This window comes from Pithys albifrons, chromosome 10, assembly GCF_047495875.1.
Source record: "Pithys albifrons albifrons isolate INPA30051 chromosome 10, PitAlb_v1, whole genome shotgun sequence".
Classification (NCBI taxonomy): domain Eukaryota; kingdom Metazoa; phylum Chordata; class Aves; order Passeriformes; family Thamnophilidae; genus Pithys; species Pithys albifrons.
The window spans coordinates 30,421,978-30,437,714 of NC_092467.1; the positions used below are offsets into that span (position 1 = coordinate 30,421,978).

General features: G+C 41.5%; 1 protein-coding gene across 4 annotated transcripts in view; it reads left to right on the plus strand.

The window, feature by feature from the left end:
- FGGY (FGGY carbohydrate kinase domain containing) overlaps positions 1-13,312 on the plus strand; it is a 146,236-nt gene extending 132,924 nt beyond the window's left edge. Inside the window, exon 17 of one of the 4 annotated variants that reach the window (XR_011698629.1) lies at positions 12,908-13,311. The gene's annotated coding sequence lies outside the window, so the exon portion shown is untranslated. Of the gene's footprint in view, positions 1-4,693; positions 5,400-12,907 lie in introns of those variants that run through there. The other 3 variants (XR_011698630.1, XR_011698631.1, XM_071565050.1) reach the window with 3 other exon arrangements.
- Positions 13,313-15,737: the final 2,425 nt, after the last annotated feature.

Genomic DNA, 15,737 nt, shown 5'->3' on the forward strand with positions numbered 1-15,737 from the left:
GGGACATAATTAAAGACAATGAAAGTTGATGGGAATAAAATGAAGAACCATCATAACACAAAGAGTAAAACAAGCAAGAAAACAACTGTGACAGGGTGGTGTGTCAGAGCTCACAGCTCAAGGGATGATAAAGTGTGGCAGCTGGGAAAAGGAGGGGAAAAGCAGTTGGAGAGCAGTGTGTTGTAAACAATAAATATTCATAAATTTTAATGTCTCTATTTTAATATACAACTAGTGTGTAAAAATGAAGTCCACAGACTCCAAATGGATAGTAAATGTACAGATTATACAAGGACAGATGTGCAGGGTTGGCTGGCACTGGACCAGCACTTCTCCCTCTTTGCAGCTTAACACCAACACACAAACAACTTCAGCAGAGTTTCCATAAACTTCCTGTTTTTATATCATTATCATCAAACTGGCCTTGATTTCTCTGGCTGAACTGGTACCAAGACTTAGAGATCACAAGGAGTGTGTGGAGTTTAGAAAGGAAACAACAGTCACACTGGCTTGGTGTAAAATTTAGATGTGCAAAGTTCAAGGAATCTCTGTACCTTGCGTGGGCTTGTACAAAACAGTTACACAGATTTGTTCTCATTTCCTGCATGGCTTTTTAATGCCTTTCTCCTCTTGTAATATTTCTACTTTATAGTTGCATTTTTGTACTACCAGTTTCATATTATGCATCTTAAAATCAGGACTGTTCCCACTGGAAAGCTGTAAGAAATCTGTGTGCCTGTGGCTGGGGAATCTGCTGTGATAACACAAACACTGACACAGGATTTTGCAGGGAGACTCTCTGACCATCCTCGTGTTTTACAAGACCCAGCAAATTGTACAGCTTGTCAAGTTCTCAAATCAAAATTTATTTCAAATTGAGCCAAGATGAAAAATGTTAAAATGTTAAAATTTAATTCAAATTGAGCCAAGATGAAAAATGTTAAAAGTTCTGAATGCAGCAGTGGGTGGTAACATCTCTGCTACAGTACTTTCAATAAGAGCATCAAAAGGTAAATCACATAATGATGCAGACAAGTTTTCCTTGCTGGGTCTCTCTCAATCCTTGAGTTCTGTGCTGCTCACTGGGGAAATGCAGATTTATAAACACTGACAGGTCGAGGCTGCCCTGAGAAACATTCCTTGGAATCTCTGATGTCACCTGCAGTTGTTTCCTTGGCCTGTCACATGCTTCTCACAGGAGATGTGAAAAGCAACACAGTTCCACAAAGAAGAACATTGTCCTTTTATCACCTGCATCCAGGACAGCCTCTCACTGGGGCCTTCCATTGGAACTTCCACATTGCTTTTTATGGAATGTTATCCCAGAGATTCAATCAACTACACAAAAGTGAAATGCTGGAGGCCTGTTTAGTATTTCACAGAGCTGTTTGATCTGATGTGTCAAATGAGAAATACAAATGGCTGGCAGGGTCATTCAGGTCCCAGTGGGGTTTGACATGCTATTGAAAATGAAAGGATGAATAAAGCTGATCCCAAGAGCTCAAGCCTGGCAAGGTCAGAATGCAGGTCGAGGTAAACCTTACCTTTGTCCAGGTTAGTGCTGCTGAGCAGGGGCTGTGCCTCCAGTATGGGGTCAGGCAGGAACCTGTAAAATTAAAAAATGAAGACACATGAAACATATTTGAGGATATTAAAAGTTGTTGAAGAAGTTAACAGGATTCATAAACCCTCTTTCTACAATGGGCTGTGAAAATGAATGTAATTATTTACTTGCTTTTTAATACATGGTTTTACTCTGCAAAGCAACTGTGAAAAAATGGAGCTTTTGCACTTCTACACTGAAATGTAAGAGATCCACGGATCAAGTGAGGGAAGGTTTTCTTTCCCTGTGGACAGCATCTTATTCTTGAAGCTCCCTGGATTGTGTTGGAAGCCCTCAGGAATGCAGGTACCCTGTGGACAGAAGCACTGCAGCTGCATCAAGGGGGAGCTGTCCAGAGCCAGGGAGGCTGTCAGGGTTACCCCAGGTGAGCCAGCAGGCACAGCCTCTGCAAACACCAGGTGCACATCCTTTCTGACTCTTACCCACACAGCTGCTGATTTCCAAGTACAACAGAGAGAGGTCTGAGGAAACAGGGCAGGAGGATCAGGCTGCAGTGTGGTGACAGCAGTGGGTGACACCCCAATGTCAGCGCTGGCACCAACAGCAAAAACAGCAAAGCACAAACAGCATCTGATCAGAAGCAGCACAGCTTGACTTGCAGCTCCAGGGGCACTGAGCAGTGTGACAGCTCAGGGAAAATCAAACCTCTCAGCACTTAAACTGATCAAACCTGACAAGAACCCCAGTGCAAACAGCTGCAGAACACCAAGCTGCCATTGGGATGGAATTGTTCTATTGAACTGAACCATGATCTTTGTTCTTCAGAATAACCAGTGAGTAGTTTCTGGTCAGCTGTGTTGTAATGAGAAGTCTCCAGGAGCCCTGGGTTTCTGCACCCAGAATTACTTTGTCTGCTGTCACTGAAAAGGGGAATGTGGAAGAAACTGTTTCAAACCCAGTATAAAGATGTTCCTGAGTCCATCAGTTCCACCCTGTGTTCAAGGACTGGGGATGTGAAATTTGGCCCAAAGGTATTTTTATGACTGACTTGGTCTGACTTCTACTTTTTCCTCTTGTTTTCATTCAAGTGCAGCGTTTTCCCTTGTGCCTGTTGTGTTTTGTTTGCCCACACAGACCAGTTGTTTGGGCCCATGGCTGTGTTTATCCCTAAATCCCCACCCAGTCTGCTTAAGCCCAGTCTGGCACTCAGTTCCAGCCTCCCCTGAAGCTTTTGCCAGCCATCAGCCCTGCCTTCAGCCTTGCCCCACTGAGTCCAGAGCCAGCCTGGTGACCCACGTGGCTGCACTGCTGTGCCTGGGCTCCATCCCAGTGATGGATCCCAGAGTTCTTCAAGGCCTTTCACAAAAGAACCCTGTGGAAATTAAGATTTGCTGCACGCGGAATCCTTTGTTTGGCAGAGGAAAGGAAGGACTCCTCTGAAGTTGACCTATTTGTGCTTCGGTGCATTTTTCATAAAATAGGCAAAATCCTGTTTTAATCCAGCCCACTCCACAACCTTCTGAGGGACTCTGTAGGTTTCTCTAAAATACCTCTGTGGTTATTGTTAATTAGAAAAAAATAATATTGCTCAAGGATCGCTTTTCAGTTGAACTTCCTGAACATATGGTTCAAACTGAAGCTGAAAAGGAAAACTTCAGGACAAACTGTATGAATTACTACTAATAATAAAATCAGACATTTTTTTATAAGTCCACATTAATCTTCTTTAAAAGCTCTGAGTTGACCACATTTTTTAAATAAAACTTTTACCGGAGCGGAATTTATTAAGAGGGCGCAGTGTTGCCTTAGCTCTGATCCACGGGGCATCAAGAGAAGTTTTATTACTGATTTCAGTCACAACAGACTTAGATCTACACTGAATGGTTTTGATAAGCCCAATGTAGAGTTTTATTGGTTTAAGACATGAAAAACAGACATGTTACAGAGAGCACTTCTACTCTATAAACACAGCCATAACGTGTGTAATGCTTTGCAAGGAGTCAGCGCTTTGGAGTGTAAATAAAGGTGCGTGGAGGAAAGGAAAGCCTGGCTAAATATACACAGCTAACAAAAACAATACAGAGCAACTTGTGCCTGGTACTTCTCCTCTGCAGACCTCAAAATTAAATACAAATAGTCTGTATCATTAGGTCATACAGATGGAAAAGGGAAAATTAACCAGGCTGGGGAAGGAGGAAAGTTGATGCTCTTTGTTGTTATGTCTGTCCTTGTACCTGAAATTGTAACTACTGTGGCATTATTTGAAACACGTTTGGAGGCCACGTGCTCATTTTTTGTCCTGGAAGAGTTCTATTCAAAGCCTCCTTTTCCTGGATGTTATAAAACAGTGTTAGAAAAACATGAAACAACCTCAAGTGTTACGTGGTGTCTCTCCTGAGGTGTCCTGGCTGTTGGGGATGAACTCACTCATTGTGCTCTCAGAGGATGGTGATGGTGGCAGTGGTGACAAGGGGCTGTGCTCTGTTATCTTTATCCTAAAGATAAAAATGTGCTTTTATTGCACCAGCATTAACTACCCAGCCCCTTGTTCTCCCTTGTAAATAAAACTTGCACTTGCTTTAAGGTTCCAAGCTCACACTGGTTCCAGTGGTGCAGAACGTGGGCCTTAAAACATCTGAAATCCCCTTTATAAATGCAATTATGAATATAACTGCCCCCACTATCCTTCATCCTTGTATTCACTTGGAATAACTCTTTAAATGCTGTAATCCCAACCACATGGCTCAGAGCCCATTTAGCAGGCTCGTTTATCTGGGGAATGATGGTTTTCCACAGATTGTAAGTGGCTGTGAGTGCTCTGGGGGAGGACAAGAGGCCACACCAGGGGCAGCCTCGGCAGAAGGACCCTCTAAACCCTTTCCTTGTTGAACAGATCCTGGGCTGGAATAAACAGTAACTGAGTAAATGAGATGTCTTTGAACAGTTTTCCCTGTTTTGCCACACAGATTTACTTACAAAGCAGTAAACAGATTCAAAAAGGCTTTACACATGGCTAGAAACTAACTTACTGAATTAATATGGAACTTCCACAATTTTGTTTGTTTAGAAAACTTCTACAGGGCTGCAAACCAATGTAATTATGCCTGGATCACTTCTGCTTTATTTTAGGCAGAACCAGACCTAAAACTGGCGTGTCTTATTCCTGATTTTCACCAATATAATCTTCTGGAGTATCTGGATTTTTATGCAGCTCATTGAAAAGACAAACTGTCTTCTCAGAAGTGAGTTCATGCTTGAGGATGAGACTTCATGTGTGCTACATCTTGAGCTTTCATAGTTACACATGTGTGATTATTGGACTGTTGATTTTTATAATAGATTGGGGTGGAGTTTTTTGTTGGTTTTTTCATAGTTAAATACAAATTGTGTGATTTTCTGATGCATTTTACCCATTCCGCACATTTGTGTGGTAATTTAACAGTACTCTCTGAGAGGATCTGTTACTTCTTGTCATCCTAAGACCTCTTGGGCATTTCAAAAGTGGCACCTTGTAATGTGAAAGCAATGAGCAAAAAAGTTTGCTGGGGGAGCTGGAGTCACTGTGATTAATGGGTTGCCAAATATGGAGTGATTCCTGAAAGAGAAGTAGTACAGGGTCTTCAATAAATTGGTAATTTCATTGACCTATTCAGTTCATTAATAATAATTTACTACGATTAGCAGAACATCCCAGAAATAAATGTAGATGTCACACATAAATAATTGTTATCCCCCCTCCTTTGCAGTCGTGTCTGTCACTGAAATGTAGTGAAACGAAGTTGGGTGAATTCTCTGCCTTCCTGGGGTGGCAGAACAGGATTCTTAGTGAGTACCACTGGCTGGGCAGCAAAGAGAGTCCTCTAAGTAAATTAATTGCTTCCAAAAAATCCTTGCCTTTGCTTAATGAAGTCTGAAATTAGGAATAATGTTAAACTTTGGTTTTGGGGTTGGAAGATGAGAATTCTATAAGCCTCTGAAATGATAAAGAGGTATTTTCAAATCCAAGTGTATTATCAGATGTTCCATTGCCACAGCCACAGTGAGGTCAGTCTTTGGAGACAAAAATCAAGTACCTGATGGGCACCTGCCAACATGACAGATCATTGAAGGCACCTCTAAGTACGTGACCTTCTTAGAGAACAGTAGGAAGAGCTGGAGTAACCGGGAAGATTCAAGCTCATTTGACAATAAAAAGGGATTTTTTAAAGTAATTAGTCTTTCTAATATAATAGCAAGAAGAGAGAGGTCATTGTGTAGGTCTGCTGGATGAGTGTTGAGGAAACTGGGTCTCTTGCCACAGCCATTTCTCAACTCTGAGTTCACCAAAATTAATAATTTTAAATCCACACTGGTAATACCAGTCTTTGCTCCTGTAATGAGGATCTGTAAATAAGAGGAACTGGAAGGTTTAAAAAAAGTACCAGAACTCAATGATCTCAGAGGGCTTTTCCAACCTAAACAATACTATGTTTCTATAACTACTGGAAAAAATCTTTCTCCTTTACTGTTTGTGAAGTTATAAACATATTTGTTTCCGATTCTCAACAGAAAAATTTCAGATGCCAAAGGCCTTTCCATTGTTTTCAGATTTTCCTATTCCTGCACTGATAAGATTCTCTCCTGCTGAGATAACAACCACACAATAGCCCAGCAAAGCTGGGATGGCTGTGTAGGAGTAACTAAACCTCAGCAATGGTCCAGGACACCACGAGGTGAACTCCAGGCAAGAAGCCTTTTTTTAAACTCATTTCTGCCTAAATTCCCTCCTGTAGTTTGACTCCCTGTGCAGGACTGAGGGGTGTTTGCAGACCCAGAAGAGCATTATTTCAGGTACAAGCTGTGATGGTTTCTGTCAGCTGGTGTGTTCACAAACACTGCACACAGGACACAAGCTGTTTGAGGTATCTACTCTTTATTTTTGCACAGTAATAACACACATTTCTTTAGCTTTGTCTCATACAACAAAGGGAACAAAATGTGTTTCTGATTATGCAATAGATATGGAGTCAAGGGAAACCCAGCATTCCCAGACCATAACCAGTGGAAATTCTGAAAGGCTCTCCTGCCCTTTGTAGCCTCAACAAGTTGAAACCTCTTGTGTATTTTGTATTAGCATGGGTTGTACAATAATTAACTTATTATATGACTCCTAGGGGACAAGTGATTATGGTTTATTTCCAGATGACTCATGAGTAAGACTGCAGAGAGAGTTTGTGCTGCTCAGAAAATAGGAAAATGGAATGTTTTGTGTTGCTGATGATCCCAGTTCTGGCTGCCAAGTTCAGGCACCGTGCAGAGGGGCTGGAAATGCATCAGCTTCAGTGCAAGGTCCTGCTGAGACCCTGAAAATGCCCAAGCTCTGCTCCCAGGGCATTGGAGTTAGGACTAGGAATGACAGCAAAGCACCAGGCAGTGATTCTGCTCTGAGTGAGGAATATGTGCATACATGGGAAGAAGAAAAAACCTTTAAACCCAGTATCATGACAGTGCATTTATTATTTTTCTTGTGATCTCTTTTGCTGAATGAAACAAAGTGGGAACTCAACCAGTTCCTGCAGGATGACAGATGGCAGATCAAAGGATGTAAAAACAGCCAGTTCTTTATATACATGGTTAATCCAGGGACATTTTTATGGATGCCAGAAGTTGCTGAGTCCAACAGGTATTGAGGGCAAGGTGGCCCTGGTTGCCCCTCATAGAGCCATTCCTTCCTCCAGTTGTATTAATAGGGCACTTGGCAGCAAAAAGAGACTTGGGGTCACCTTCAGCAAAGACATAGTGGCTTAGTCTTGTCCTGAGTAGATCAAGTAGGAAAAACATGCCAATCTCTCACTTATTTTTAATAGATCAGGTGCACACAATCAAATTTCTGATTTATTGAGTCCAAGCACTCAAAATGATGCTCGAGTTGGCTCTGACCTGGTTCTAAGGGGCCCACCCAGCTGGATGTGATAGAAGGAGAAGGCAGATGATATCTGACATTGCAGTGAGTCTGCCAGAAGTGATTTACCCCTTCCAAAATCCTGAGCTGGCCTTTGAGTGTTTGAATGAGCAGATTGAAGGAGTGATTATGGCAGTCAGTGTTTGTGTCGTGAGGCTTTGAGTTTTTGATGGCATTAAACAGTGTTGACAAAATAGAATATTTAGTGTGACTTTGCCTACAGTGACAGATTTTTAGGGAGCTTCCTCTCATGCAGTAGTTTTGTGTGTAATTTCAAATAGCACAATTAAATTTGTCATTCCTCCCAACATTTTAGGCTGGAAACTTTGTAAGTGCTCATAAAAGTGACTATTTCATAGCCTTGATTTGCATCTTGGTGGACATGTATTGGTGTTTCTAATCCATATGTTCTTGGGAATGCTGCTATAGCCAGAATGGGATGGTAAAATGTTTAGGCCACTAGAAGTCAATTTATTCATTTGGAGGAAATTAAAAAAATGCAACAAACAACTTAAACCAAGCCCCAAGCTGAGAAGCAAATCATTCTGAAAAACAGACTTAGAATTCAAAGATCCAGAGAAAGCCTTAAGCTTTCATTACATTGATTCACCTTCCTAAGTGAACAGCACAATGTTTGCAAAGGAATTCTCCATGCAGGTCCCTCATCAGGGGCCAGGCTTGAAACTGGGAGATTTTTGAGAGAGAGGAGATATTTTCAAATCTTGACACATCTTTTGTCTTCAAATGAAAGCTGAGCATTTCAGAAAACGATCCTGTTAGAATTCCACAAATCCAAGCCCATTGTACTAAAGCCCAGCCATTAGATATGAGACAGTTTTAATTCCTGCACACACAAAAAAGGCTTGAGACACTGATCAGTTTGTTGACTACGAAGCCAGAAGCTGCTGGGTATAAACCTTTATCTCTGGGACACAGCTGAGCTCACGACATTCAGCTTTAAAGCATCAGTGGTGAGTCCATTCTCATCAGCATCTTTGAACAGAAGGAATTAAAGTTCAAAAAGCACTTAGCAGGTTTGAATGCTAACAAACATTTATTTGTTTTTCCATGAACATGTGCTGTTATTTAGTAAAGCAGACCTTGCTCTGAGGTTTGGAGTTGTCAGGAAGGTGTGACAGGGTGTGACCTCTGGCCAGGCTGCTCTGACAGGTGAGCAACTGCTCCAAGGCTCAGTTACAAGGCCAATTAAGATGACCAGGGAGGATACACTGGACAGCTCATTATCTGACAATACATATTTAACCTAATCATAAGGAAATTATAAACTTGACATTTTAAAGGGAAGAATTGATTAATGCAAATTTTCCAAAAGTATTCTCATGATAAAAAGCCTAAATAAATACTTCCAATTATTTATTCATAACCAGTCAAATAAGCACTGTGGGAGACCTATGTGATGTTTGGCTTATCATTCCTCTTTCCAGAAACATTTGGGGGGAGTTGACAGTGTTGGTGTGGAATCAGTCACCGAGGCCAATTACGCCTTGTCAGTTATTTACTTAGTTGCCCAATGGTAAGGGGCTGACAGGTTTTCTAAATTATGTCTAGGAAAGAAATGTATTTCTATCCATCTCAAAATAAACCCCTCCCTTTCTAAATCTTCTCCTCCAAGAGACACTTAACACCATTGAAAAGATACCTGAATTAAAAAAAAAAAAGTTCCTGTTTTTAAGTATTAACTTTATCAAGGGCACACTGCAGGTATTTTGGTCACCTGATGGAGCAGCAGCTTATCAGTGTTGTGAAAGAGTCCTAAAACTTGCCAGACACTTGTGATGCTTTGGAATTGCAGAACTGCAGAACCAGGTTGTGAAATACAACACTGTCCAATTCCTAAGTGAAGTGCAGAATTTAAAGCAAAAGGTCTAATATGCTAAACCAATTTTAATTGATGGGCATTTATACTCCATAGAGTATTTATCCTTTGTGATGCTCTGTGGTCCTTGAGAAAGGTTGGATTTCTGTAAAGGTGTTCTCCAATTTAATGCAGTAAAATTAATAAGGAAGCCTGAGCAGGGCTTGGTTTTCTGCAGTGTTTGCCACCCTGATCCTGATTCAACAAGGCACTGAAGCACAAGATGAATTTTCAGCCCTCAGGTAACACATAACCTCTTATGTGTCAGTAATATTGGAATAGAAACACACTTGTAACAGCAATAATGCCCCTGGCATTCCTGCTGGAGCACTGATAAGCTAAACAAAGCACTTTTCAAAGACTAATAACCGGATGGGATTTGTAGCATAAACAATGCTCCTTGTTAGTCACCAGTCCCCAGGGCATCCTCCTCACTTTGTTACAGATAAATTAGTAACAAATGAAATGCTGTGTGTGATTTCCTGCCCTGGCTGTGCCTGCCTGCTCTCGTGCCAGTGTGGGAGCTGTCAGTTATTATTTATCCATGGATGTCTTCACATCCACAGTGTGATTTAATCACTTATTAAAGGTGCCAGACAGGCAGAGGCAGAAGCTGGAGCCGTTTCCTTATCCAGAGAAGTGACACGGTGTGAGCAGGAACATCCTTTCCAGGATGTTCTAGGAAAATGTTTCACCCCCATGGGCTCCCCAAATCTTTCTGTCCAGCCTTTTCCCAGCTTTTCTCTCAAGGTGTTACATTCAAAAAGGCTGTGGTTTTTAGATAGGAATGTTGACACTCAGGAAAATCAGCTTGGACACATTAAATCTATTTTATTGAGGCCACTTGAGGATTGGTTAGTACTAAATCAAAAAAAGGACTTTAGTAGTTTTAACACTGAGGTGAAGCCCATTCTAATGAAATAATAACAAAAGACTATTTGTAAAGGGGGATCGAGCCCAGAGGATTTCCTTCTGCTGGGCAGGGGCTGTGCCCAGGGCTGTGGCTCCTCTGCAGCCTCTCATACCCTAACACAGACATGCTTGTCTTGGAAACTGGAGGCTGAATTCTGCAGTCTCAATAAGCAGGATTTTGGGTCCATTTTTAATGTAACTCTAAACCTGTTATTGCTCAGTGCAAAGCTCTTCCCCACCCCTGGGCACAGCTGGATGCAGGGCAGCAGGGAACCTTCTTGCACTTCCATCAGTGCCCAGGCTTTAATGGGGAAACTGAGATTTGGCCTAACTCAGTGAATTTGAGCAGAGAAAGGCAGTTAAATAACAGCAAGGTTCCCTTCACAGAACTCCAGAATATTTTGAGAAAGACAATGGACACAAGAAAAGCCAAACTTCTATAAATCTGTACATTAACTCAGTCAATCATGAGTGCCCCAGGCCAGCCACTCCTGTTGCCTTGCTGACTTTTTTGGTCCCAGTATATGCCTGAAAGCTGTGACATTCTCACCCATGTTTCTATTTTTGAACACAGACTCTTCTTCAACTACAGAATATGATTTAAACACTCCATTTACACGCATGTCTTTCAGTAAGTTTTCACACCATCTTAGAGATGCTGAGAAATACTCTTTAATAACTTAGCTGTTAATTTTCCACTTAAAAATAATGAAATAAGTTATTAAAATTTTATTCAGTGACTCTGATGATAAAGTTTATGAATAATAAAGATAATGGTATATAACTGGTAAAATGGAACACAGGGGTTTGAAAATTATTTTGTTTAGAGGGATTAGAGATATTACCAGAATTAGTTTCTTCAGTAGGACATACCAGCACCCTGGCACAGAATCCATCTAAGGGGAATTACTTCTTTTTGGCAATTAAGTTTGTGATTTCCCTGATCCTGAAAGAAAACAGGATTCTGAGCTTACTCGTGGAGTAATCCAGACTGTGGTGAGAATTGAAGGGTTTGGACAATATTAAAGAAGGGTGATGATACTCTCAGGATCAGAACCCACAAACCAAAGGCCTGGTTTGGCCCCAAACCCACCTGCCAAACCAGTGCCTTAGTCAGGACATGGCCCCACCTTTCTGACGCACCTGGAAACAGGAGCTCCAACGGGAATGTGGATTAGTTTGGGACCAACCCGTTTCTGCCACAGTTCATATCCCAGTGCTGCGTTTTTGGTCACGGGCACCAACTGAAACCGTATCTGAGACATTTAATACATGTGAGTTTGCAAAGCCAGGGGCTGCTACGGGACAGAGCAAACAGTTCCATGATGTCAATGAACGTCAGCTGGAATGCCAGAACTGCCAAGGCCCCCCTTCACTTGTGACCTTGTTCAGTAAAAAAGGTAAGAGTACTAAAATAGAAGGGCAGAGATGGGTGAGAAAGTGAATGAAAAGGTAGAAATAAAACAGAAGCATAGATAGGAGATGGACAAATGTTAGGTTAGGGAAATAACTGAGGCAGCCATAGCCAGCCAGGAGGGGAGGGACAGTGGCAAAGTGGGGTCTGGCTGAGGAGAAATGATGTTGAAGAGCCCCAGTCAGTGATTTGAGAAGTTCCTGATTCTGAGATGATGCCCTGAGATAATCAAAGTGGACCATTCCTTAAAGATGTTAACCATTTGCTCTCCTACTATATGAAGCCCAAAGGTGCAATTCCAAGATCTGGTCTCTTTCATGAACATAGGTAGGTAGTTTTCCACCTCTGACCTGCTTGGTCTCCAGTATAGGTTTTTATGGAATTTAATGAGCTATCAACCACTAACTCTGTGGGTCTATTGCCATCTCTTTCAGGTTATCAATGCCTACTTCACTGACATATGAGAAACCTTAAATAGTATTTGTAAAAGCAGTTGCGATTTTTTTCTGAAACTGGTGTAATAAACTAAATATTATTATTCTGTATAGAAGGTGTGGATGCATTTGTTCTGTGTGCACTCACACAGGCTGAGATAACTACACCTGAAAGTCTGTAACCAAGGACCCCAGAAATGACTGCAGACAAAACTAAATTATAAAACAGACTAGAAATGCCAGCCCAAGCCTTCATAGTTTTAATGAGATGACTATTTCTTACCAGCAGCAAATCTGTGGGGATATGGAAATGTTCATGGAGTTAAGATGTGCTAAGAAAAGTGTAAAGAAGAGCATAAACAGCTCAGGAATTCCAGGAATCCCACTGGCTTAAACAGTCTTTTATTTAAAGCAAATGTTCTCATAGTTGAATGACTTCCAAGAAGGGCCTCAAGTGATGAAAGTATTTCCATCTAATGTGCAAATACTTGGAAGATGCTTATTCCCTGTGAAAATATTGCCACCTTTCTGAAAAGCCTGAATACAAGACTCCTTCAATGAATATACATTTGTACAAGGTATTAATTTTCAAAATGAATGTATGAAATATCCAGAATTCCTACTATTTTGGTAATAATGGATTCTAATGACTTTCATCTCCTATAACAACCAAATTAATTCAGAGTATTTTACAAAATAGATACTTCGGTTTACAGGGTGAAAAATTTCACATTCATCATCATGACATTGCTCCCATTTCCCTCAGGGCATGACTGACCTGGAAATTCCATCAAGCATCTGCAGGGAAAAGCAGTTGGGAAACACAAACCTGCACAAGACCAGCAAGGCAGTGAGAACCTTCAGCAAGTCAAACAACTCCAGTTCACATCAGTGGCTTTTAATTCATATTTTATGATTTTCAGGTGTTCAGTCATGCTGAATTGACTCCATTTGATTGTAATAAATTTTGAAATGGCAAAATTTGGAGAATAAACAGATAGTCAATGCCTTTTTCATGGAAACAGAGTAACTTCCAATACACCTATAGCTTGGCTGAAAAGGAAGTGGGAGTGTATATGCCAGGAAGGTGTGAGAGATCCTGACCTGACATGAAGGGCTGTGTGGCCCAGGGAATACAGCAGTTACCAAATCAGTTTGCAGTGTGTAATAATTCACTGCACACGTTTTGGGAATTGGTTTCTAGTTTGTGTACCTGAAAACTTTAAACATACCTCAGCACCACAGAGCCCCACAGGGCTTATGGGATGTTCCTAAAGCTTTTGAAACATGCTCAGGAAGTGCAGACTTTCAAAGATCAAATCAGTGAGGCTGCTAAACATGACTGAAAAGCCAGGGAACATTTTTCATCTTACCTTTGCTAACTGCAAGAAATGTGCAAGGTACATAACTAACCACCAAGGGTCACTGTTTGGTGTTTTCACATTCTGATGTCTTTGCCCCCAAGTGCTTAGAAAATCCCTTTTGGATCCAGTCCTGTATATGAGCATTTTCCAACAACAATATTTTCAAACTACCAAAGAAGTGCATAAGTGCCCACAAGGTATGGGAATATTCAAGTGTCTGGATATGAAGCTTTCTTGAGAAAGCCACCAAGTAATGTCTGAACCACTGTTCATATTACTGGGTACAGTTATGTAAGTACCACTGAATATAAAAAAACCCTTATAAATCTATTTTATGAATTGCAATTAAATTATTGTAGCAAATACTCTGCTTAGTTAGTAAAGTCAAGACTGCCCCTGCTGAAGGGTTGTCAGATGCTTTGTCAAGAAAGCAAGAGATGCACTATCTAAAGGAGTGAGCCCATTTTTAACAAGTTCCTGTTGTGAGAAGTAATTTAACCTGAGTTTAAACATAGTAACAGTGGATATGAGAGATCGGGAGATGGCGCTGCAGGCCTGGTGTGAGTGGAGTCCTGGCAGGCCTGCCCTGCTTCGAGAACGTTAATATAGGTCATAATCCTTGACTGGCACTAACCCAGAATGTGCTGACAGACATGCACATAAACTACAGCTCATCAAGAAATCTCCAACCAGGCTTAAAAAATAACCCAAACTACCTCACTCTACATCAGGCACATAAATCCCTTGGCTACACTTCTGCCCCACGGCTGAGCTCCAGGCACGGCTGGGCAGATCTCGGTGTTCCTGATGTGCCCTGAAAGATGTAGAAGAGCTGCACAGATCTCTGTCTGTGGCTGTATTTTCTTTCTTTGCAGGTTCAGACAAACCCAAACCCTGGTTTGTCTGGGTGAGTGCTCCCTCACCCCAGCCAGCCGTCTGACCTGGATGCACCAGCCCGGAGCACACGGATGAGTCGATCTCTCCTGACATAATCCCGGATTACCAGACCTGCACAGCCTGCCTTGTTTTTGCACAGATCTCAGCCACGCTCCCTGCACCAGCCACCATCTCTAACATCTTCCCAGCACTGCTATCCCTTAGGAATAATAATTTCTGGATGCTTTTGAATGAGGAGCAACCCTGAAATAGGCCTGAATGGCCTCACCTGGTGCCTCCACCCAACCCCTAAGCCCCAGGTTCAGCACTGTCACAACTGTGCCTGCCCAGAGATTCCAGGGATTCCATGGATGTGGACTGTGCCCTGTGGACTGAAGTCCCTCTTTGAGCTCAGAGCTGCCTTGTCACTGGGCACCTACCTGGCAGTCAGGGGACTGTACCTGCCTCTGGCTGGGCCTGACCCTGACTGGCTTCCTGAGCTTCACCTTGGGAGGAAACCGAGGAAAGGTTGGTAGGAAGTGACAGACATTAAGATGTGACACTGCTTGAGAGGGAAAGCACATCAATTTATGGAACCTGTAAGGAAATAAAGATGGGCAAAATAAGCAAAAGACAGTAGAAATTATAAAAGAGCAAAAACACTAAGAAACTAAAATGAGCACGCTCGACAGTACAAATCCCAGCACAGAACTCGGCGGGATTTTACTGTAAAAACCTTTTATTCCTTATTCTATTTTTAATAAGGATTTACGTTAATCTTCCATGGCAACCAAATCTCTTTAAGAACCTTCGGTGAAGGAAACAGTAATAAGGTTTCCAGAAATCCAAGTCCACTCTTGAGCTTTTATCAATTCTGGGCAGCACTTTGAGGGAAACAGTCCCGTAAATATTGTCCTCATCACCGCAATTTTAATCTCTGCGAGGCAAAGTAGAATCAGTAACAGAAAAGGAAAATATGTATCTTGAAGAATGGCTAAAATGAATATATTATGCCTGTAACAGTTATTATTCAAGATACTTAGTGTTCTCTTGGGCTGCCCTAAACACTGATGTGTTTAATGCCATTCTGCACATTCCAGTAATAACAGGCAATGGAAAAATCTTTATAATCAGCTAACAAAAATAACGGTTCAAATAAATTAGTAAAAATGGTGATAGAAGTTAAATAAGTTCCTTTGCTGAAACAGGAAAGGGTCAGAGTAATCACATCTTCTTAGTGTAGGGTGCTGACACTTTTCTCCACAAGATTGATCAAATAAGGGAAGTTTTTCCTATGAAACAAATATAGCAAAGAGAGTGAACAAATTTTGGTGGTTCTTTTTTTAACTGGAACAA